The 23,151-nt window shown below is 49.1% G+C and overlaps 1 long non-coding RNA gene across 1 annotated transcript; it reads left to right on the top strand.

Annotated features, from left to right (window-relative positions):
• Positions 1-378: 378 nt before the first annotated feature.
• LOC124225882 (uncharacterized) lies at positions 379-17,820 on the top strand. Its single transcript, XR_006885116.1, has 4 exons — positions 379-466; positions 13,335-13,516; positions 15,370-15,519; positions 17,568-17,820. It is a non-coding gene; the product is annotated as an uncharacterized LOC124225882 (long non-coding RNA).
• Positions 17,821-23,151: the final 5,331 nt, after the last annotated feature.

Below are 23,151 nucleotides of genomic sequence, written 5' to 3'. Positions count from 1 at the left end.
GATGATGACAAGGCTCATCAATGAGGCGCCTCTCCACCGGAGGGAAGGGACAGGAGTATCCCATGGCCCCTAAGGCCCTCTTCCCCAGGGACACGGGGAGGTGGCCTCTCTCCTGCCACAAGTCGCTCCTGTCCTCACTGGCGTCCCCCACCCCCGCCCCATCAGCGCAAAGCTGCTGCGTCAGCTCCGCGGCCTCCGAGCTCTCCCCACCTGGCTCTGCGCAGCGCCCCGCAGCCCCCGCTTCCGCGGGTCCCGGCCTGGGGCTGAGAGGGCGGGCGCCAGGCGCGCGTGCACCCGGGGCCGCGGAGCAGCGCCGCGCGTGCTTACCTTGCAACGTCCCAGGCAACTCCAGAGCAATTACGGGTCCCCGCAGGTTACCTGGCGCTGATTGTACAACCGGGCCCGAATCGGGGGACACGCAGCAGGCACTGCCCCGGGGGGAGGAGAGGAAATCGCCGCGAATTTGGTAATTACGTGGCACAAGGCCTTGGGGGTGTTTCCCCCTCGTCTGTGCCCCAGCCCACGAGGCGGGGGGTGGGGGGCGAGTGTGGGGCCGAGCCCTGTCCTGGGCCCGAGGGGACCGAGCCCGGCCGGTGGACCCGGAGTGCTGGCCCCTGCACCCCAGCTGCGACGTGGAACAGGAAGGCCTCCCTCCCGCTTACCAAGCCCCGCGTGAGCCCAGCTGCACCCTCCCAGCCTCTGGTGTCTTTCCCCAGTGTCCCTCCCCAGCGGCCCTGGGCACCAGGTTGGGGGCAGTCAGGGGGAGTCGCTGTAGAGACCAGAGACGGTCTCTGGAGACCAGAGTAGCCCCCACTGGTTCGGTCCCCTCCCTCCGCCTGTGCTCGGCGGGGCGCGAGGAGAGCGGCGGCCGTTTGGCAGATTCTCTCCCCCAGGAGTTCTGCCTCCCGCATCTTTCCCCTCCCCCTCGCTTCCTCGCGCAGCGCGTGGGTGTCGGACCAAATTCCTGATGACAGACACTCCAGACAAAACAACAACAAGGGAAAAAAAGAAGTCCCTCTTATTTTTTTGTAAAGGGGGCTCTTGTTAAAAGGAAATTACAGGAGGGATAAAATTACTGCTAATTGCACAATTATCTGATTATCTCTGCTACCAAAAATACATGAGATCTTTTTCCCCTCCCAGCCACTTAAAGAATTCTCAGGGACATCTCTTGGGGAAGGGCACAGATCTTTCTTCCGCTAAAACCCAGAAAGACCGAAGAATACGAGGAAAGGGGTGTGTGGATGAGGGTAGCAAAGAAAAGATGCAGGGAGGCAAATGAGCGTCCCCCAGAGAGGAGAAGAGAAAGTTTAAGACAGGATAAGAAAAAATGGAGTGGAGGAGACGGGTGGCAGAAGATGGCAAGAATGCATCTTCCGGTGAATTACATGCCAGAGCTCACAGGGCTGAAGAGGGGTGAGACCCATGGGGGTTAAGCCACTTGTCCAAGGTCTTAGGATCTGGAAGGTGTAGGGGAGAGGGTGAGCTGGTGTTGGGAGGGCAGTAGGGGGCAGTTCCAACCCTCTAAGCCCTCATTGTCTTTTGGGGGCAGAGACTATGGTGGGCTTCTGTGACCCAGGTAGAAAAGACTTGTTTGTATGATAAATCACTTTTCGAAATGCTGCTTACTGGTAAAAGTGCACTGCTGAAAGGGAACCCAACTTTTGTCAGTGCTTTATGGTTTATAAAGCATTTTCCCATCGGCTTTCTCACGTGATTCTCTCACGTACCCTGTTCCCGATCAGAATCCCCATTTTTGAATGAGCTAACCAAGACCTGGAGGATGGAGGGAACTCCCCAGAGCTCTCACAAGTTGTCTCTGGAACACCCCCGGCTCCAGGCCCAGCGTCTTTGCACCTGTCTCCCAGCCTTTCTTGGGGAGAGGAGCTGAGGCTTACAGGATTTCTCTGCATGGACTGAGGACATGTAAGTAAGATGCAGAAGCTAGGTGTCATGATCTTCTCTGCACTCATTATTTTTTTAAGTCAATAGCTCAGGCACTCTCTCCTCTTGGATGTGACCCAGTCATCTAGAGCTGTTTTCCCACGGGAAGGGACTTCACTTGGCGCGCCAGCCTGAAATGTCACTTTCGGGTCACCAGCGATGCCTCAGCTCCTTGATGGGAAGAGGCACTGGCAGGTCCTGGATATAGAGTCCACTTCCTATACTCCCACTCCCCCCTAGTCAGCCAATTAGGATAAGGGGTGAGATTCCCCCCCCCCCCACCTTCTTCCCCATCCTCTCTGCTGCCACAGGCTGGGGAGCATGGAGATTCAGAGGCTCCATCCCCAAGAACCTTGGCTGTGCCATACAGAGCTAAGGACCACTGCAACTTCCTGGAGACTCCTTAGCAGTCAAGGCCATTCCTCCATGATCACCACATCCCCACCACTCGCTCCCCCACAGAGCACGGATGGCTGCTTCAGAATTACCATCCACAGATCAATTGCAGGGCAATTACTGGGCCTTGCGTGCAGCTGGCCGGGCCCGACTCTGGAGCAGCGTGGGGATGCATGCAGGAACATGGATTCCCTTCATTAGGGCAGCCAGCCTCCAAGGGAGACCAGAGCAGGGCTGGAGACTCCCAGGACTGGGGGCTGGGAGGCCTTCGAGGAGGCATGGCTTTGACCTGAGGATGAGTGAAGAAGAGAAAGGGTGAACTGGCCTAAGAGGGCCTCTCAGAGGAAGAGGCTGACCTTGGGCCAGTCCACCCATGGAACCAGATCCCAGCATCCTCTTCCCCTACAGTCAGCCCACTTGAGAGAAGTTAATGAAAAGTAAACAAACTGACCCTTCCCATCCACCACCCCTTGACTGAAGGTCCCGGTGGCGGAAAGGAATGATCAGCCAAGCAGGCTCTCTGAGGCCAGAGCAGGCGAAGGGCTCAAGCTTGGGACCATCTCCTGCTACAGGCCTGCCTGACAGAGGCCCCAGGCTGTAGGGACCCAGTTTTCCTAAGACCAAGCCCTCCATTTGTTCATCAGACATGGTCCCTGTGATGTGGATGCTGAGGATTATCCATGAATCAGACTTACCCTTCTAGGAAGCTATAGTCTGGTGGGAAAGACAGACAAATGGCCACTAGACTTGGAGAATATTAGATGTCTCCAAATTCAGCACCCCCAAACTATAAAGAGGAAACGGAGGTCAAGAGTGAAATACCTTGAGCAAGCTTTCACAGTGTGCTGCGGCAGGCTCATGGCTAGAACCAGGTGTCCTGACTCCCAGCCCTGTGCTCTTCCCACCTCAAGGCAGAGTTAAGTAGATGCCAGCCCTGAAATTTGGCCCCAGCCAGAGCAGCTGGCCTTCCTTGCTCTCGCCCAGCCCTGGCCACCTTCTCCCCTGCTTCTCCCCTCCAGGTTAAGATGCCTGATCAGCAGCTGCTCCTCAGCTCTCCTCCATGACCGAAGGTTTGGTGTTTCATTTCTACCCAGCAGACGAATTGATGACATTTAAATTATTCCATACCATGCATTCTCAGGCAGGAGATGGGACATAGGGAGACTGGGACAGGAAGAAAGGGGGCACAGGTCAGGAAGAGGGATGGTGGACCACAGCTGGAGTCCTCTTCTGGTCACCAGAGGAAAATGCATTTTGTATTCTACTCTCTTTTTCAACAAGTATGGGGTTGGGGGCTCCTTGCTATTCTTCTGCCTTGCCAATCTCCCACCTCAGGGCCTTTGCACTGGCTATTCCCTCTACCTAGACTTTTCCAGATATCAGCATGATTCCCTTCTTCAGCTTCTTTAAGTCTTTGCCCCAAGGGAGCATATCATTGGAGACCTACCCTGACCCCCCCCCCCACCCCCACTTAAAACTGTAAGACCCTCCTCCCGGCATTCACCATCCCCCTCCCCCAGCTTTCCAGTTCCCCATACCACAGAATGACTTCTAGCTGATTGATTTCTTCATCATGCTTTCTGTGTGTGCGTTTCACCTCTGCCACCCCTGGAAAGCGAGTGTCACGAGGGCAAGGGTTTCGTGCGTGTTGTTCACAGTAACTAGAACATTACTTAGCAGGTAGTCGATGCTCAGTACATCATGGGTAAAGGAATGAATTAATGAATCAAGAGTCTTCAAATGGGAGAGCTGGGAGAGACCTTGAAGGCACACTGATCTCAACCCCTCAATCTGGGGGTGAGGAAAACGGCAGCTGGAGAGGGCAAGAGAAGCTTCCATGCAGGCAGTGACGTGGGAGCTAGACTTTCTTTCCCTTCTTCCCTTTTTCCTCTTCTTCAACTATTTCATTTTGTGCATTTCTTCATTCATTCATTCAGAAAATATTTAATGGACACTTACTACTTACTAAACACTGTGCAAATAATAATAATGATATTTAACATGTATTGATCACTTTGTTCCATTTATCTCATTTGAACAACTGTAAGCTTAGTACTCTCATTATTCTCATTTTACAACTGATAAAATTAAGGTTCAGGGGGCCGGCCCAATGGCACAGTGGTTAAGTTTGCACGTTCCACTTTGGCGGCCCAGGGTTCGCCAGTTCGGATTCTGGGTGCAGGCATGGCACCATTTGGCAAGCCACGCCGTGGCAGGCGTCCCACATATAAAGTGGAGGAACATGGGCACGGATGTTAGCTCAGGGCTAGTCTTCCTCAGCAAAAAGAGGAGGATTGGCAGTAGTTAGCTCAGGGCTAATCTTCCTCAAAAAAAAAAAAAAAGAAAGAAATTAAGGCTGAGAAAGGTTAGGTGACCTGCCTAGTCACATAACTAGAAAATGGAGGAGGGGAGACATGTACCAAGGTCTGCTTGATTCCGAACTTTTGCACTGAACCACTACATCTCCCCCCGCCCCCCTTTCCTTTTTCTTTTCCCTTCTTGTCTCTTGGGCCAGACTAAATGGCCCAACCAAGGTGGGAGGTGAAGGTCACCCAGAGCTGGAGCCCTTTTGAGGCAGCACAGTCCTGCTACTCCAAATACCCTACGAAGCCGCCTCTCCCCATCCCATCTGCTCTCCTCCTCCTGGCCCCCCACATGCAGACGCTGGTATGATTCACAGCACCGAGATTGGTCCCTGGAAGGAAAGAGAGCTCATAAAACCTTACAGCAGTTTTATAAGGTATTCTTAGCTTTTACAGGCATACTGGGCGGCCGAGGCTGGCGAACAGCAAAGTGTCCTGGGTGGATGGGCGGACCCCATAGACCCAGAATTGGCAAGATCAGCTGCAAGTGTTTTGTGAAGACAGCACCATCTTTTAGCTGCCTAAATAGGGAAGGGCGATACCAGGAGCAAGCGTTTCTTCAGATCACTCTAGTTTAAAGAGCACTTTGACAGTTAATGGCCACCAGGTAAAGTAGGCCTTATTTCAGAGTCACAGATGAGGAACACTGCACAGAGAGGTTGTGTAGACCACTGGTGGCTGAGCTACGACTCACCGTCCAGCTTTCCTTCCTGAATTCAGATCTGATGCTCTGTGCCTGGGATCGCCCGGCGTGGCACTAACTCTCAATGACTTCTGAGCTTGGGACTTTGGTGGAGACATCCGGTGGGCCAATGCTGTTATTAGTACTTGATACGGGATTGTCATGAGGATTAAAGGAGCTACCATATATAAAGAGTGGCTAGCAGTGCCTGGCACAGAGTGTTGACAGTGTGGTATAGAAGTAAGAACATGGACGCCAGAGGCAAATTCTGGAGTTTGGACCCCAGCACCACTAGTTCCTGGCATTGTGACCCTGAGCAGGTTATTTAAGCTCTCTGTGACTTGGTTTCCTCATCTGTGAACTGAGAATGGTAATAAGAGAGCTTATCTCATGCAGTCAGAGGAATTCAATGAGGTAACAGATACGATGCATGTAGAGAAGTCCCTGGCGCTCAGCAAGGGGCACGCAAGGGTTTACTATCTTATGATGAAGTCCCGTTTCAGTCTTTGGTCTTCTTATTATTGTGGCCAGAATCCAGAAAACTCAGGCTTGAGTTCTGCCTCCCGCAATAAATGGCTGCTTGACAGGAGGCAAATGGCTTAACTTCCCTGAATCTGTCTCCTTGTCTGAAAACCGGGGACGGTAATGCCCATCCCACTTACCTCGATGGGTTAATGTGAGAGCGAAAGCCCTTTGTAAACTGTAAAGAATAATAAAAGTGTAATAGACAAATGAAAAAGTAAAGTCGTAATACAGTGTTAAGATATTTTTTGAATTTGTGGCAAAGAGGAAAATATAGAGATAAGCATGCACGCTTGTACAGACGCGGGAGATTTCTCACAGGATAACTAATGGACCTAGGAGATGAAAGAGTGGGCTCGGGGACTTTTACTTTTTACTTTGAACCCTTCTGTACTATTTGAATAATTTTTTTTAAAATAAGCATGTTTTCCTTGCATAACTTAAAACCAAAGCAATATTTTTCTAAACATTACGAATTATTAGTAGATGGCCTGTGAGTTCAGGTTCAGACACTTGATTCTTGTCCTGGCTCTGAGGTAGACACGAACAGGTACCCAGCCACTTCACTGGTGGCCTCAGTTTTTCTGCCCGTAAAATGGGATGGCTGCTCTGTTTTCACCTCCCGGCTTTACGAAGCTATGGGGAAGATAAAGAAGGGGTCCTTATTAAAAATAAAGATGAAGACAAACACAAGACTGTTTTTGAAACTAACTTATTACCTCAAACCTAAAATCGGTAAGCTTCTTGGCCTGTCTCAGGCATAAGGCATGGCTCCCACCCACAGCCTGAGGGAGAGGAAAAGTGTTTTTGTTTGTACCCTGAGGCTCCCTATTGATGTTCACAGTGCGTTGACCCTGCTCCTAGCCTGAGCAAGCCAAGGCCCCTACCCTCGCATCCAGACTAGCAGAAGAACAGACCCCATAAACAGAGACCCAGGAGTTCAAGGATCCGGAGTCAAGGACTCCCGCGAGGAGCAAGCCCTCAGAAGAAGATTACAGTACTTCCCGCCTAACAAGACATCCTTGCAGCTCCAAAGGGGAGGAGAGAGGAAGCCAGACTGGGCAAGTGACTTGTTACCCATTCCTTGCCCCCGCTGCTTGGCCCATTTCTTCCCTCTCCTCTCTCGGTGCCTCCCTAGAAGCTGCCACATCCCCGAAGCCTCGCTTCTCTCCCTTCTCTTCGGCAGTGGCTGCTTGGTATTCACGCCATGTCATCCTTGCCTGTCTCCATTTGGAAAAGTCTCTTTTTGACCTCTCTGTATCTCTCGGTTGCCTTTGTGGGGGGAGAGAGTGAAGGGGAAGGGAGAGAGAGTGCGTCTCAGCATTTACCCAATTAGTGGTAATTAGAAGGCAAGGCCCGGGTGCTCTCCTCGCAGCTGCTCGGAAGGACAGAGCCTGCTCCGGAGGAGCTGCTACATGGGCATTGGACACACTCTGTCGACCAGCCAGCTCCTACCCCTCAGATCCCGGTTTCCTTCTGCATGCAGTGTACACACTCATCTTTCTCCCCACAGCTGCTTCGCCCAGGCGTTACTCCTGGGGTTTGCCCTTGATTCTCAGCCCCCAAGACAGCAGCCCTGGGCTATATCAACCTGCCTCAGTCTGGTGCCTGTGCTGGGCTAGCGGCCTGCTTCCCACGGTAACCCCAGCCCCGCCTCCAGGAGGGCGCAGCTCTAAGTAGTAGGCACCCACCACTTTGGTTCCTAGTTCCCCTTGAAGCGCCGTGGTCTGGCACAGAGACCCCTGCAAGGCAGTGCAGCACGGGTCCTAACTCCAGGCTCTTTGGTTTGGTCACAATTCCTCCTCCGCTCACTTGAGCCCAGAGAGCAGGTCGGGAACTTTAGTAGAACGTCCAGTCCACTGATGGCGTCTCCAAAGGTCAGCACATCTATCTGTCCTCAGCCAGATCCCAGTAGGTGGAGTGGAAGGAATTGAGAAGCCATTTTTATCAGGAGCATGGCCTGCCCTGACCCCAACATCAGGCACCAGCTGTTTGGTCCTGTCCATCCTGTCAATGCTTATTAATGATTCTGATTAACCTCTATGGAGATCCATTATCGCCATGCCAGGGAATATACTGTTAATTCCCATCTGTGCCGGATTACTTACAGTTAGTGGCTGGTACTTTTCCATGGTCTCACAACACATCTTAATCAGATGGTGAGTGGGTTTAATTAGCCGAAGTATAGGTTTTATTTTTTTATTCATATAACTACTTAATCTAATGGAAGCCTATTATCTGTGGCTTTTTTCCCATGCATAATTATTGCCGTTTTTAATTGATGGTGCATCAGGGGTTGCGGCTACAATATGGCAGCTGGAACACAAAGTCGCCTTTCGCCGAATGAAGGTTGAGAAAATGAGTTGTCAGTGAGGCATCAGATTTCTTGTTTTCACTGAGATGTGAGCTCCCATGTGGCAGCTGCTGGCTCCTGCCAAAAGAAAGGAAACGTGGTTCTCAGCTGGGCAACCCCTGGGCTTCGCTGTGAAATGCCCTTCAGGAGCCCCGCGGCTGGAGCCCAATCAGGAGCAGCTGGGGAAGGTAGCGATTTGTCAACCAACCGGATCACAAGCAACCCCAGGGCAGGGACCAGCTCTTTTTGTTGTTCTGCTCCCTCCATCCCACAAGCCCTGGGATGGGCTCACGCGCCCTGTGTGCTCGCCGTACGCACGCAGTGAATTAAACTCAGGGCTGAGGTGGTGCAGGAGACCTGGACTCCCGCACAGAAAGTCCTTTGTCTGAATACGAAGATGGACCTGAGGCTCCCTCTGCAGAGAGAGGGACCCACTTTCAAATTTGGGCAAGAGCTCTCATTCAACCTACAGAAGATCCTAGCTGTGCCTATTTAGAATAAGACCCTGATCTTCAATGGGATGAATTGTCAAAGTTCCAGGGACCACTTAGGACAGAGCCAGATCTCCAAGAACATGAAAGTGTCCCATTTACACAGATTGTACAAGAGATAAAGGTGGGAAAATGTCTGGTCAAAAGTAGGAATCCATCGATTTTCTAATAACTCTAGAACATTTGGGCTTCCTAGAAATAAGCTAACTCGAGGGATTAGTGGGGGAACCTGGCAGCCAGTTAGCAAAGCTCCCAGCTGACCCAGAATGGAAGGATTCCAGGGTCTGTGATCAATTTTCAGAGTACCCTGGGCTGAGCAGGACAGGGAGCCCCAGTCACCCGCAGAGAAGCTGAGATATTCACAAGACAGAGAGTGTTGTCCCTCTTGCTCTCTCTCAGATGCCCGCCCCCTCTCTACCTCTTTCCTCCAGCTCTCTCCAGACCCGTTAGCTCCAGTCAGAGGAAATCTGCATAGTTGGGTTCAAGGACTTGTTTCCCCTCCTGCTTGTCTTTTCCTGTTAAATAATGTGACACAGAAAGGAGGCCATGGAAAGAAAAGGTTCTGGGGCTTTCTGGTTGAGCTGTCTTTTCCAGGAGAGTCTGAGTTACTGGGGCAGGAGACGTGGACTTTCTCTCTCAGCCCACGGCCATGCTGCGCTATTGTTGTTGATGGCATTGGGTTTATTCCTTCCTTCCCATTTTGCAAAAATATTTGTACAGAGACTTCTGTGCCTGACCCGCAGTCACCAGCAGACAGGAGCCACGGATTCCTCTTGCAGCGTTTTACAGGGTGACGGATCAGATAATGTACACTTAGCGAGTGCACAAATAATGTGAATCAGGGTTGGCATAGTGCAGTGAGGTGTAAAAAAAGCAATTTGAATTGTTCTAGGGAAACGCCAGAGCCGCTCTGACATGCTTGCTTGCCAGAATGCTGCCCTGTGCCCCTCCGGAGGGCTGAGCTCCTGGCTCTGGCCGGAATGGCAACGAGGCTGCCCAGCACTCCTGGCCTGGAGGGGAGCTTCCCCAGAGATGAGAGAAGCTCTGCCTCCACACAGAGAAGGGAGAGGACATGAGTGACAGGATGAAACAGAGCTCCAGTTCATCCTGGAGGGGATGGTTTGACCCACTGGTCTGTTGAGACTGTCATCGGAAGGAGAGAGGGAAAGAGAGTGAGAAGGACTCTGCTCTGCGTCTGCGGGCCTGACCACACAAGGGCAGGCAATCTGACACTCTACTTGGGTAGGTCTATCCTTAGTCTTCTTGAACTTGGACATGTCATCCAGCCCATCCCCCTGCCTCCAGACAGAACCGTGCCTCCTCTCCCACACAGCAAATGGGTTTTGAATTTGTTTCAAAGGCTCTCCAAGGGAAGGAGATCTCACATCCTCTCTTAATCACCTGCTCTAGTGTCTCACGACACCCACCCTCCGGAAGTTCTTCACATTCAGCCTAAATCCAGCCCTTCAGGCCGCCTTCAGCTCACACATTCTCGTGAGGGTCTGGCCATGCTTGGGAGGTTGATGGCACGTGAGCCTGTGTGCGCTTAAGCAAAGACCTAGACATAGTGCCAAGTTCTCGCTCTCCTGGTGAGAGGTGGGAACGTGAGCAGGTAGCCGGCTCAGCCCTCAGGCCAGCCCTCCCTCCCACTGTCCTTTCCAACCCTGGCTGCCCTGAGCCGGTGTTCTCAGGCTCCCGTTGCTCTCTGACGCTGCAAAGCCAGACTACCCAATGACACTCTGCAAGTGGACGTGGCTGATCCTCTTTTCGTGCTGTCCCCGTCAGCCTCTGCCCTCACAGGCCCTCCTCCCACCACGCTGCTTCCATGAGGTTTTCTGTCCAGCACGGGTGACAGGCTGTTTATCACGGTGACACCTGCTGGGCAGTCTTACCTTGCAAAGCCGCGGAGTCTCTGCAGTCCTCCCAACCCTCACCTCTCCCAGCCCTAACCGTCATCTCCCAGCTCTTGGGGAAACCAAGACTATGCACACAGAAGATGGTCAATAAAAGGGTTTGGATTTATTTTTCAATAACAATAGGCAGACAACGCCAACCTCCTCCATTAAGTCTCTTTGTCAAGCCAAGCTCCAAGCCTGAAACTCAGCATCTGGGTGCTTTACGAGACCTGGTCATAGGGGAAAGTGGTAGGAAATCTCTTGATTGTTTCAGATGAAAGCCGATTACAGGGAGTAAGAGAGTTTTCTAGTGGCTCCGGAAGCTGAGAGGTTCCCGGATAATGGATGGTCAGGCTGCTACCTGCCCACCTGCATTACCGACCTCAGAGTGGCCAGGCAGGGAGCCCGGCGTAGATTAAGAACCCAAACAAAAGGGAAGATAGGACAGGCCTGGGGACAGGCAGCCTGCTGAGGGACTGGCGGAGACCTCCAGATTTCTTTCCCAGGAAATCTGGGGACACATTTCCATGTTGTCTTTGCATAAATTTGTGTGCTGATTTGCATATATTTGCATTTTTGCCTTCAAAACACCCAAACTCCCAGAATATAAAATAAAATGCGCTTGATTAATTAATTGGTAGGATGGACGGCAAATGTAGCCATACTAAAAATACAGGATTGGTGAGGGACCCTGATCAAGGGACAGATTTTCTAGGTTGTCCCCCTAGGCCAGGATGGATCTGGGGCTATGGTGCAACCTGTTCTGAAGTTGTCTGTTTCCCCAGCTAACAGTAGGCCCTTGGGAGCAGGAGCGTACAGAACTCTTTGATCTCTGTATCCTTGGGCTTCAGCACAGGGTTTGTCACATGTGAGACTATTAATAAGTGTTTGTAGAGCATGTGACCCAAAGGCTAAGTGAATGAATGACTCCCCTGTAAACTTATGACCGGATGATGGGATTAGAAAGAACTGACACTCCATCCTCCTGGGAACCAACAAGGCAGGCTCAGAGGAGTCCTTGGAGGGAAGTGGAAGAAGTCTTCACAGACCTGCTGATCTGGGACATGGTTCCCGGCAAACCCTTAGGGAGGACTTCCAGGAGTGAGTCTGGAGTGAGTCCGGAGCTGGTGGGCAGTCCCAGCCCAGTGGCAGGGGCTCTTGAGACTGAGCAAGTATAGACAGAGATCTGGAGCGTGTGATGGCAGGACCAAGAGAACAAAGTAAAGGCCATAGAGTCAGCCCAAACGAGGCTTTCTGGTCTTCCGAATCTGGAAAGCACCCAAGGAAGTGTCCCGGCCCATCCTCCCTTGGTGCCTAGCACAGGGCCTTGCACAGAAGAGATTCTCAGCAAATTCTGGTTGAAGTACCTTCCACAGAATACCCAATAAGTATTGATTAATCCACCCATTGATTCTCTGGTCACCTTTCTGCAGCCCTTAATTCTCTCCCTGACCCAACTTCTCACTCAATAGTCACTACTTCTCCATGCTTCGAGACACATGGTTTTTGCAGACCCTAAGAGAGCCACTATTTGGTACCAGGGTATCCCATACGTATGATATGGCCCTTAATTCTTTGAAACAGGAAGTTGTACGTGATGTCTCACCTAATCCTACTTACTATGACAAAAGTCTGCTCTTTCTTACCCCCAAATTGGAAAACATCAAGAATAATTGCTTTTTGTCCTATGCACACCTCCCCTATGTTGACCCACAGTGAGAAATGGTCAAGATAATGGACTTTGCAGCTGAGTGTCCAGATTAGAATCCTGGCTCTACTCTGCTTAGCTCTGAGACCTTGGACAAGTTGTTTGACTTCTTCCTATCGTCTTTAAAATGGGGAAAATATTGAGAGCTACTCCATAGGATTGTCCTGAGGATTATGAGGTAATATGCATAGAGTGCTTAGAATATTATGTGGCACATAGGACATGCTATTTGAGTATTACCTATTCTTATTCTTCTTATTTTTTGCTGAGGAAGATTAGCCCTGAGCTAACATCTGTGCCAATCTTCCTCCATTTTATATGTGAGTCACTGCCACAGCATGGCTGACGAGTGGTGTACATCCACACCCAGGATCCAAACCCGCGAACCCCGGGCTGCTGAAGTAGAGTGCACCTAACTTAACTGCTACACCATGGGGCCGGCCTCTATTCTTATTTTATAAGATAGCTCCTCACCCTTGCTTCAGAGGAAAAGAGAAAACAAAAATGGCTGAGTGAAAGTGATGAGGAGATGCAAGGAGAGTTTCACAAAAGTGGCTGTTCAGGATGCAGAATGAGATTTAACAGTTTCCTCCTCACTGTGTGTCTCTCAAATATAAACCCTGCAGCTAATGCCTCAGAGAAGCCAGGATGCTGTTTGGATAAAGAGACAAGGGATTCTCGGAAGCTGACCCAGGCATCTCTGGCAGTCTGAGACACGTGGCCTTGTCGGGGACACCAGAGAAGCCAGGGATTTGGGGATGCGCCCCAGGCTTTGGGGATCAGGCTGATGTGAGGCCTGGGAGAAAGGCTGCAGAGGAAGCAAGTCCGCCCAGGTATTAGCAACCAGGGCATTCTTGGGCTTTGGGTGCCGGGGAAGATGGAGGAGAGCAGCCCTCGGTTAGAGGACACTGGAAGATACCAGAAAGGAACAGTTGGTGCTGACACTGTTTCTTCTCCCTTTGCCCTGGCTCTAAATGCAGCTTGGACACATGACCAAAAAGAGGAGAATTTGAAGAGACAACAAGCTTATCCATCAGTTCCAAGGAAAACACCAAGTAGGGACCCCAGAGCCACAAAGTTTTCCTGAATTGATGTGGAAGGCATCAGGAGAGAGCTGGGAACAGAAGTGGTCTATCTCGTCGAGTTCCTGCTGCTGGGCCAGGTGGGTTTTTTGCCTACTTTATTTAATTTATTCTTTGCAACAACTCTGAGATGAAGGTGATATTGTTCCCATTTTACAGATGAGAGTAAGAGAGATTATAGATTTGCTGAAGCTCAGAAGATAGGTAAACGGAGAAGGCTAGATTGGAGTGCAAGTCTACCCAACTCCAAAATCTGCTCCTTTTACAACTTTGGAAGAAGAAAATCACAAACTGGGGAGAAAAAAAAACATGGAGGCAGAGGTGTTGAGAAATGAAGGAGATGAAGGAGCTCGGTGGGGGTTGGGGAGGAGTATAAGCAAGAGCTGGGAAGTTGTATGCATATGACATTAAGTAAATAGTATGCAGATGAGATGCAAAAACCACATGCAAATGAGTAAGTGGAGTTTTTTTTAGCCAACCACTCAACTCCATTTGGCACAATTGCAGCACAAGGCATACCTGCCCAAAGCAAGCAGCATCCATGCTTCAAGCAGAAATAACGTCTGCTTGGATTAGAGATGCCCCTTGCTCACTCTTGCTGGGATCCCTTCCTTCATCCTGCTGCTCTTGTCCTTTGTCCCTCACCCCCCTCATCCTGAGCCTGAGGCCAAACACGCACGCATCCCTCCCTCCAGACACTCCAGAAGACAGCTGGCCTTGTCAGCCTCCTAATGGAGTGATCCTTCACCTCTTGATCTGTCTCCACTTCTGTTTACCTTCACTGGGAGGCGTTCTGGCCACCTGGGATCAACAATTCCCATTTTCCTGACCCCACTTGTCAAATGAATCTCCAGCCCACTGCCTTCCTTTACCAAATGGCAGCAGAAATGAAACGTACCCTTTTAAGTAACTGCCTCTGACCTCAACCACGCTCAGCAGCTTCTTAAGTTAAGCATGACAGCTGCTTCCCAGCCTTGTCTCTGGCGCATCTGGAAGAAATCTTACAGGATAATCTTGTCACGCACCTGCTTTAGTAGACAGTAGTTGGTGGCCACTCCCATTCTCGGAGATGCCTGAAAAAGAATCTAGGGCTGGCCCTGGCTATCCATTCCAATTTTAATCTCTTCTTTTCTGTTTGGAAGTTCTTGCCAAAGTCTACCTGATATCCTCACTTTTGTAGTGTCAGTCTATTCTCTCTATTTTGTCTTTAGTGGGGATGGAGAATCTCTGCCCTCTTTCCTTTTGACGTAAGAAAGGAATGGGGAATTGAAAAGAATAAGCTTAGCAATAGAGAGTTGAGACACTTATTGACAAAATGCTGGGCTTTTATTTTCTCCTGCCTCCTCAGAAACCATAGCTCATGTCCAGGGCTCTGTGCCAATGACCCATGAGACCTCCTGCCTCTTGGCAAGGGCAAATCATGGAATCTGAGGAAGGCAGTGATCTCTTTGCACTATGCTTTTTATGTTTCCAAAGGGGGCTCGGGATAATCATTTCATTTTTAAAGTCAATATCACTAGAGCCATTTGCAAGACAGACTGTCCATGAGAGGAGATCATTGAAAGACAACATCCTATTGGTCAAAGTATTCTGAGGAGTTTACATAGTCCAGCTTAGAGGCCAATTTCTTTGAGAAGCTTTCCTGCCCTCTCCAGGTTCAGATTTGGATTCAAGCAACAAGTGTTAACTGTATATTATATACCAACCACTGTGCTAGATGCCTTCATATATATTATCTCTGTAAATCCCATTATCATAAATGCCTTCAAGACAGATATTCTTATCCCCATTTAAGAGATGAAGAAACCAAAGGTCATGGCTAATTTAATAACTCCTCAGTCTTCTTTGGGACCTTAATAGTCAGGAAGTCCTATCAGATGTCTTCCTAAATGCTTTCTTAATGTTGCTATCCTCTCATCATCTTCTATTCCAGTTATGGAAATCAAATGGTTGGTAAGCTTGAACTACCTTCTGTGACTCAAGGTTGACGACGGCTGCAAATCCCATTCCTCAACACCGCGCCCCCCCCCCCCCAACCACCATGATTCAACCCACGCCTCTGGATGGCAGCTCCCCAGCAAAGGTGAGTGGTGGTGGAAAGACCCTCTGGCAGGGTCACGGGCAAAGTGACAATCCCTTCCAGCCCCCTGACTTTGCTCTAGAATGACTCACAATTCCAACTTCAGGCACTTTCTCTTTCTTTTGATGTCGCTGTTCCTGGCATCTTCAGCAAGGAGGCTGGGGAAGCAGGCTAGAGTGTTAAGGGGACACACGTAGGCTGGTGACTGCATTAAATGCTGCAACTTGGCATCTAAGTGGGCTGCTGTTTTGATAAATAGCATTTTCATCATCCAAATCTTTTAGTCATTGGGCTTCTGCTGATCTAGTGCTGGGCTGAAATGTATATGAAGTGAGCAATATGGACATGGTTCTGCCCTCTGGGAGCTGAGGTCTGACTCCCCTCAAGCTGGATAATCACCATCAGCAGAGCCAAACCCTCCTAAAAGCCATGAGACCAGAAAGCTTCAAAGAAATCAGAGGTATTAAATTTGGGCAAGGCAAAAATTGCAAGGTCTCCTCTAGGCCACAAGGAAAATTCCCAATTTCCCCTAAAAAATTGCTCTACACTGATTCTTCTCTATACATGGGGGTCTCAGGAGCTGGAACAGTATGGGACACAGAGTAAGCAGCAAATATATGTTAGATGGATGGAGAGATGAATGGATGTTAGATGAATGGATAGATAAAAATTGGATGAAGAGATAGCGTGGGGAAAGTCTTCTCCGATCCCGTAAAATTCACCATCCACACGGGTCAAATGGCCTTGTCTTACTGTCTTGCCTCTGTCTGTACTCTGCTACACCAGCCCCTAGGGAGTTTGAATGTTCCTTCCTCACATCTCTGTGCAAAGACACTTTAGACACCTCCGTCTGCCTGGGGAAGCTTCTCTCTAAGCCCTGGGACAGCTGGGACGATGTCTGGCCCCGAGTTCTTTATAAGGAAGCCTTAGACAATGGAGGTCCAGCTCCTGGGAAGCCAAGAATCTTTGTTAAAAAGACAGCTAGTTAGAGAGTGGACAGGATTTTTAAATGCATGAATGTGCTGAATAATTAAGCAAAAACTTTTGTTTTCATGGAAAAATTTCCTCCAAATGCTATATCAAGCAGGGCACTGAATTTGCCACAGGCAGTTGTTGGCAAGATAGTGAGACTGTGTTTCTTCCAGTCCGGGGAAAGGAAATTCAGATCAAACCTCCAGGCTGTGGCCCTCAGTTCAAACAGAGCCCATTCTTTCTGATGCAGAACAGTCACTCTGGGCGAATCAGGCAAGGTCTTTCCAAGGTCATTAAGCCTTTTCCCTGCCTCTCTGATGAAATCACTCATGCTCTTCCCTCTGTCTAGATTTTCACTGGATCATAAAATTTTGGAGCAACCAATCCTCCATTTTACAAAGGAAAACATTGAGAACCAGAAAGGTCAAAAAATTTGCCAAAAGTCCAACAGCAAGTGGATGGCCAAGCTGATTATCTGAAATACCCAATTCTTACCCTTTACTATCTTCTCTGCCAACCCAAATGCAATTCATCCTTTAACACCCGGCCCCAGTCTCCTAGCCCCTTCCTCAAATACTTTTTTGAACCCACCACCCTACCAGGATCTTTCTCCCCTTCTCCGAATTCTTAAAACAGTTACTTCTTAGAATGTTTGCCCTCTGCATCATTTATGATATCATTGGCTCCTGCCAGGTTGTATTGTTAGGTAACTATCACCTGTCAATATCTTTTTGATAAAACAGATTCCAAGATCATGAAGGGCAGGAACTCTCTCCTACACCTCTTTTGTATCTCCCTTAAGATATAGCATATGATACTTGATAAACATTTGTCACAAATGTAGATCAATGGATAGACAGAGGGATGGACTGAATGATGAATGATAGTGTTTAATAGGTACTTAATGAATAAGAATAAATAAAATGATAAATTAATAAGTTATTCCAAGCAATTTAGTATCAGTTGTTTGCTTAAAGATACAGCAGCAGCTTACAGATACATATATGTATATATACACGCACATACAGTACTTAAGCATAATGGTCCTCACGCCATCTCACTTTGTATTCATTTTACAGATGATGAAACTGGGCACAGAGAAAAAAGAAGAAACCAGCCACTCTCTCATGGCCAGGAAAAGATATGTGCATGTCCACCTTCATGAATTTTTGTTCCTTCAGACAAGCGACGAATTAGAATAACCTAGGACGCCTTCCAGTGGATGCTCTCAGGCCCCAGGGAGCACAGAAAACAATTCTGCCCTTCTAAAAAAGAAAAAGAAAAGAAAAAAGAAAAAATTACATAGTAATGTTTCTTCTTCTTACGCAAAATTACAGGTGTGACTGATGGGTTATTAATTACAAAACGGCCTTATTAAGCTCTAATGAAGGCATTGGGTTTTTTTTCTTTTATTCTCTAAGTACTCGTAGAAAAATTTAGCATTACAAATTACTCGAGTCAAAATTATTTACCAGTATGGTAATTCTTTCCAAGACAACTCTAGACTTGAAGTCATTTTCCTTACCAGTACCACCCGGTAGAGTAATTGGCTGCAATTAGCGATGACTTTGTCATTCCTCTCCGAATCTGGCTTCAGCATCCGTGAAACATGCAGATCCTTTTCTCTTTCCCAATAGGGATTTGGAGCTTCTGCAAATCTTGTCCTCCACTTAGAAAGGGAAAAGGAAGGAGTTCCCCTGTGTAACACATCACCGCATCGCAGAGATGGGGTGGGGGCGGGGGCGGGGTGGAGGGGGGGCTGCCGTCATCTAGCCCGGAGCTCCTCAGAGGGAAGCACAAAGGTAATTTTAGGTGATACGTAGATGAACCTTAAAGAAAATTAGTAGTTAAGTTTATTTTAATATACGTTAGAATATATGACTTGCACACCAAACCCATGTATTATGGATCGTATGTTTACAGTGAGGACAAATTTTAAAAGTAAGCCAATTGAAAGAAAAATGAAGCTCTGTCAAAACTCAAGAAAACAGTACCTGAATAAACTGAAGTTTAGAAAATATGATAGCCACACACCCTCATTTTACGGGACCAGAAACTGAAGCTCAGAAAGGCAGCCCCGTATCTCCTCTCCTCTACACCAGGCAGCATCTCCCTTCACCCTGGAGCAGATATCAAGAACCATGTGAGATTGGGAAAGCTCCTTTTGTGTCTAGGAAGCCACGTTTCAGGATTGATCTTCTCTTCCCCGAGCCTCCTTCCCTTCTTCCCCCACTCCAAGGTCCTGATCCCCCAGTGAGAAAACTTATGCTCAGATCACTTCAAAATCCGCCATCTTCCCCATCCCTAGCTACTCAGACACTCATCAAACCATACTTGTCCTGGAGCCCCATCCTTCGTGGCCCCATTTCAAACCAGTTATCCCAATGGTTCAATATGCTTCTCTTGGCTAGTTACACATGTATGTTTTTAGAGGTACCTCCTAGGAGCAAGAGAAGGGTTCTAATGGTAACATCACAGGACAAGACACAGGAAGACCTCTTCTCGCCTTTCAAACATCAACTGGAAGATGTTATCTCAACTGGCTAGGTTTTAGTTTCATTCTATGAAACAGTTGTTTAATTAACACTGCTTTGCAAATAGTGTCCAACTATGGGACCCTCCTTACGACATTATCCTTCCTACCCTCCAGCCTGAACCACGCAAAAACTGTACTGATGATATTTTATGAGGTTTCTGTGCATGTCACTGAGCCCAGGTACATGGGCAACCAAGTCACTGGTTCCCCAGGCCAGGACCTTCCAGGGAGCCAGAAGAAAAACAGCACTGGTTGATCAGCCCTATCCAGTGACCAAAACTGGACACCGCTCTTAGGAGTTCGGCCTCAGGGACACTTGTTCCTTTCAGAGTTTGGTTGTCTAGGAGTGTTAGCCTCATGACCTCTCTTTCTTTATCCAGAAGTCTCTGGCCATTGCTGGCCTCCCCTTCTTTAGCTCAAGTCTGGGTCTTACGGAGGAAGCTGCCCAGTTTCCCGGCCTCCCTCAGTCAATCTCATGTGGCTTCCACGTGTTCCTCCAGCACATGACGTAGAGGTCTCTGGGGGCTGGGGCTTGATCAGTGTATCTTAGCTGCTGAGCCAAGTGAAGGCAAAGTCAGACTCACCCCTTCCTGGGCCTCAGTTTCCTTGACTACAAAATGAAGAGATGTGATTTAGAGCCAGTCCAGGGTGCCCATCCAGCAGTCTGTGACCTCTCCCTGGCACCATGCTTTCAAACCTTTTTCTCTTGCATTTTTCTCTCTGTATCTCATAACCTGCATTCCACACAGATGATAAAAGAGCTCAGGGTTCATCGTTAGATACCTTCACAAAAGAGTTCTTCAGGGTTCCTACTTGGCCTTGACAAAGACTTTGAAGCTGAAGAGTCATACACACTTCTTTCTCTGAAAGGTCCGGGTAATGGAGAGTGAGGGGTCTGAAGGAAGTCCAGGCTCTGGAGTCAGGCAGCCCGGGTTCTGAGCCCGGCTGCACCATCGCTGGCCCAGTGCCATGAGCCAGTCACTCAGGCTCTCTGAGCTTCAGAGTCCTCATGGGGAAAATCGGGAACCACGGCCCCCAGGTTACAGGGTGGTCGTGAGCCATAAATGAGGTCACTCACGTGGCTGGCACATAGAAGACACTCAGCAAGTGCCACCTGTTGAGTTTGAACAACCATTTGCTGAGACCCGAGCTGATCCCCTTAACATCAGCCTGCTTCCATTAATGACTTTCTCCCAAACCCCGGATTTAAATTGTGTGTTGAGTTTTATCTCAAAATAAAAGACAGGAGAGTGAAAGACTGGATCGGGTACAGAAAGCCAAAATAACAGTCAATGTTGCCCCAACCCAAATAGCAAAAAAAACCGAGAGGGTTCTGGAAGTCTGAGTCCCTAGTTTCAGTGTTGCTACTTAAACCTAGAATCCTTATGCCCACCACTATCCCCTCATCCCTTTTCATCCCTTCTCCTTTCAATCAAACACTTCAAAGAGACGCCCCGAGAAGAGAACTGTGAATTCTCCGCTCACTGGTTTTCATGAGAGGAAACCAAAGAATGTTTCTTTTTGAGACTGCGTCTGCTCATCCAAACCAATTTTACTAGCTGAGGGGACTTGAGCTCAAAGGCAGGCTCAGGAGCTGATGAAATTCAGATGTGAGGCTGCAGAGACACCACAGCACCAACAGGAAAATGAGAGGAGCCCAGCATGGCTGAGCAAGAGCCGGGCCGCAGGAGAGGGGACAGGCAGAGGGAGAGAGAGGCCCCCAGGGAGAGCGGCAGACAGGAAGAGAGGAAGGGAGCCCAGTGAGGCTGAATGAGAAGAGAGCGGAGGAGACAAAGCCCAAGAAAGCATTTTATTTTTCTTCTTTAAAGAACAAAAAACAAATACTCAAACTGTTTCAACTGACGGGAAGTGTTCGTCTGCCGAAGGCATATTAGAACGAGAGATAAGGAAACCACAGAGATAGGAAATAATTATTTTGTATCTGTCTTTATAAATGAAAATGAAGGGCATTAACTTAAATAGGATTTAGATTTTTCAGGGACAGAAGGGAATGAATTAGGAAATATTTTGATAACATAGGAAATGTTTATTAAAAGGTCAGGGGGCTCTTGAAACTGACAAGCCCTCTTGGGCCAGATGAAAACCTGCTAAGCCGAGAAGGAGAGCGGGAGGGCCAGAGCTGTGGGGTCTGGGGGCACCACTTGTGCGAGATAATTCAGATCAGGATAGAGGATGGATGGAAAAGGTGACTGACCCCTCGGCCGGACTTGGGAGTCAGTGACCTAAGTCAACAGGTGTGAGTCAGGCAACTGCGCTGAGAGAGCAGAGCGAGCGGATAAGCACAGAGGCATCAAGCCAGACTTAGTCCCCGCAGGCTCGCTCCTCCTGACTCCTGCCCTCCCACAGTTCGTGGGAGGGGGTGGAGCACGGAGAAACCATGTGGGAAGGGAGCCAAGTCCGTGAGGATGCCACACTTACCGTCACTGAGCATTTCCAGGCTCCCAGAGTCGCAAACCCACAGACTGCAAAGGCCTCTGAGAAGACCCCTCACCCACCTCTTTGTCTCGGGCAGGTACCCAGCCCAGGCCAGACAGAATTATCTCCAGCATTTCTTGACTTTTTCCAGGGAGGCGGCTGGAGAGCAGCAGGGAGAAGCCCAGACTCTGGCATCAGTTTGCCTGGGTCGAAATTCTGATTCTATCTCTTTCCAGCTGCTGACCTTGGATAGTTATGTAACTTATCTGAACCTCAGCTGTCTCAGCTGTAAAATGGCAATCTAATGATCATCCTTCTCTTGTGGCACAGTTGGAGGGATTAAATGAGATAATATAAGAAAGTTCTTTGAACAGCAAATACAGTAAATGATAAAATGTGGTTATTATAACACAATTATTAGTGGCATCCTGGCTTACCTTCAAAACCACGTAAGTTCCTCTCTACACCAAAGCTGAGTCTCTCCTGCTGCCATTTGAGCCTCTCCTGATTGGAAACAATGGTTGCTCGTGTCCACTCACATCCTCCTGCCTTGGACCTTGAACTCTGTCACAGAAACGGCTCCTCCTCACCACCCTCCTTTAGAACCACTCAACATCTCCTTCAGGGCCCATCCAGTGGCGCAGCAGTTAAGTTCACACGTTCTGCTTCTCGGCGGCCTGGGGTTCACCAGTTTGGATCCTGAGTGCAGACATGGCACTGCTTGGCAAAAGCCACGCTGCAGTGGGCATCCCACGTATAAAGTAGAAAAAGATGGGCATGGATGTTAGCTCAGGGTCAGTCTTCCTCAGCAAAAAGAGGAGGATTGACAGTAGTTAGCTCAGGGCTAATCTTCCTCAAAAAAAAAAAAAAAAGCAAACTCCTTCAACAGCCCCCAGCAAGGCTGCAGGTGGAAAACTTTCGACTGCTGAAACCAGCATATGACTGACCATGTTAAAGGCTCTCACAGGAGACAGCATCTGCGGCTCAAGTTCAGGATGGAGGGAAGCCACACATCACCTAATCTCCCAGCAGCCTGTGGCAACATGAAGTTTGGAAGACACTTCAGTGTGTCCACCTCCACCTCCGCACAGGTACCGTAAGGAACCAGGAGGCTTTCCAGGGGCAGAACTCCGCGAGGGACCGCTCTGCAGGTGGCTAAGCTTAGCATTTCCCTGAGGAAATCTGGGGGCTGGCTCTTTGGACTCGCTGAAAGCTCTCTGCTGACAGAATCAGATAATCAGCTAATACCCGACCCTGCCGCATCCTGAGCCTTGGGACGGATACATAACAATGTCATCAGGGCTGCCTTCTAAGAGCCTTAGCCAGCTTACTGCCTCTTTGAGTGAGTCTGCCCCGGTAATTATTCCAGGCTCGGGCTGTGAGGAGGGCTAAGTGTTGTGTCACTGTAATCCTCTGGAAAGATCTCTCATTGGCCCCATCAAAGGGTTGCGCACACAGCCTATTCTCTTCTCTTCTCTACATTTAACTCTCTCAAAGTTCTGTGTTGGCTCTTGGAGACAGTAGCTTACTCCTGCCAAGGGATAGTTCCCATAGATGAGTTCCAGAGGAAATGGGTCAAAGACTAGTCCTGGGGTCCACGGTGGGGGGTACAGGGGGGTACACGTCCAAAGAGCCTCTGTTTCAGGAATCCCAAGCTGGAGTCAACCCTTCTCAGCCAGCCTTGCAAATGA

This window comes from Equus quagga, chromosome 14 (genome assembly GCF_021613505.1).
Source record: "Equus quagga isolate Etosha38 chromosome 14, UCLA_HA_Equagga_1.0, whole genome shotgun sequence".
Classification (NCBI taxonomy): Eukaryota; Metazoa; Chordata; class Mammalia; order Perissodactyla; family Equidae; genus Equus; species Equus quagga.
Note: the sequence above shows the minus strand (reverse complement) of the source record. Positions and strands in the feature narration are given on the sequence as shown.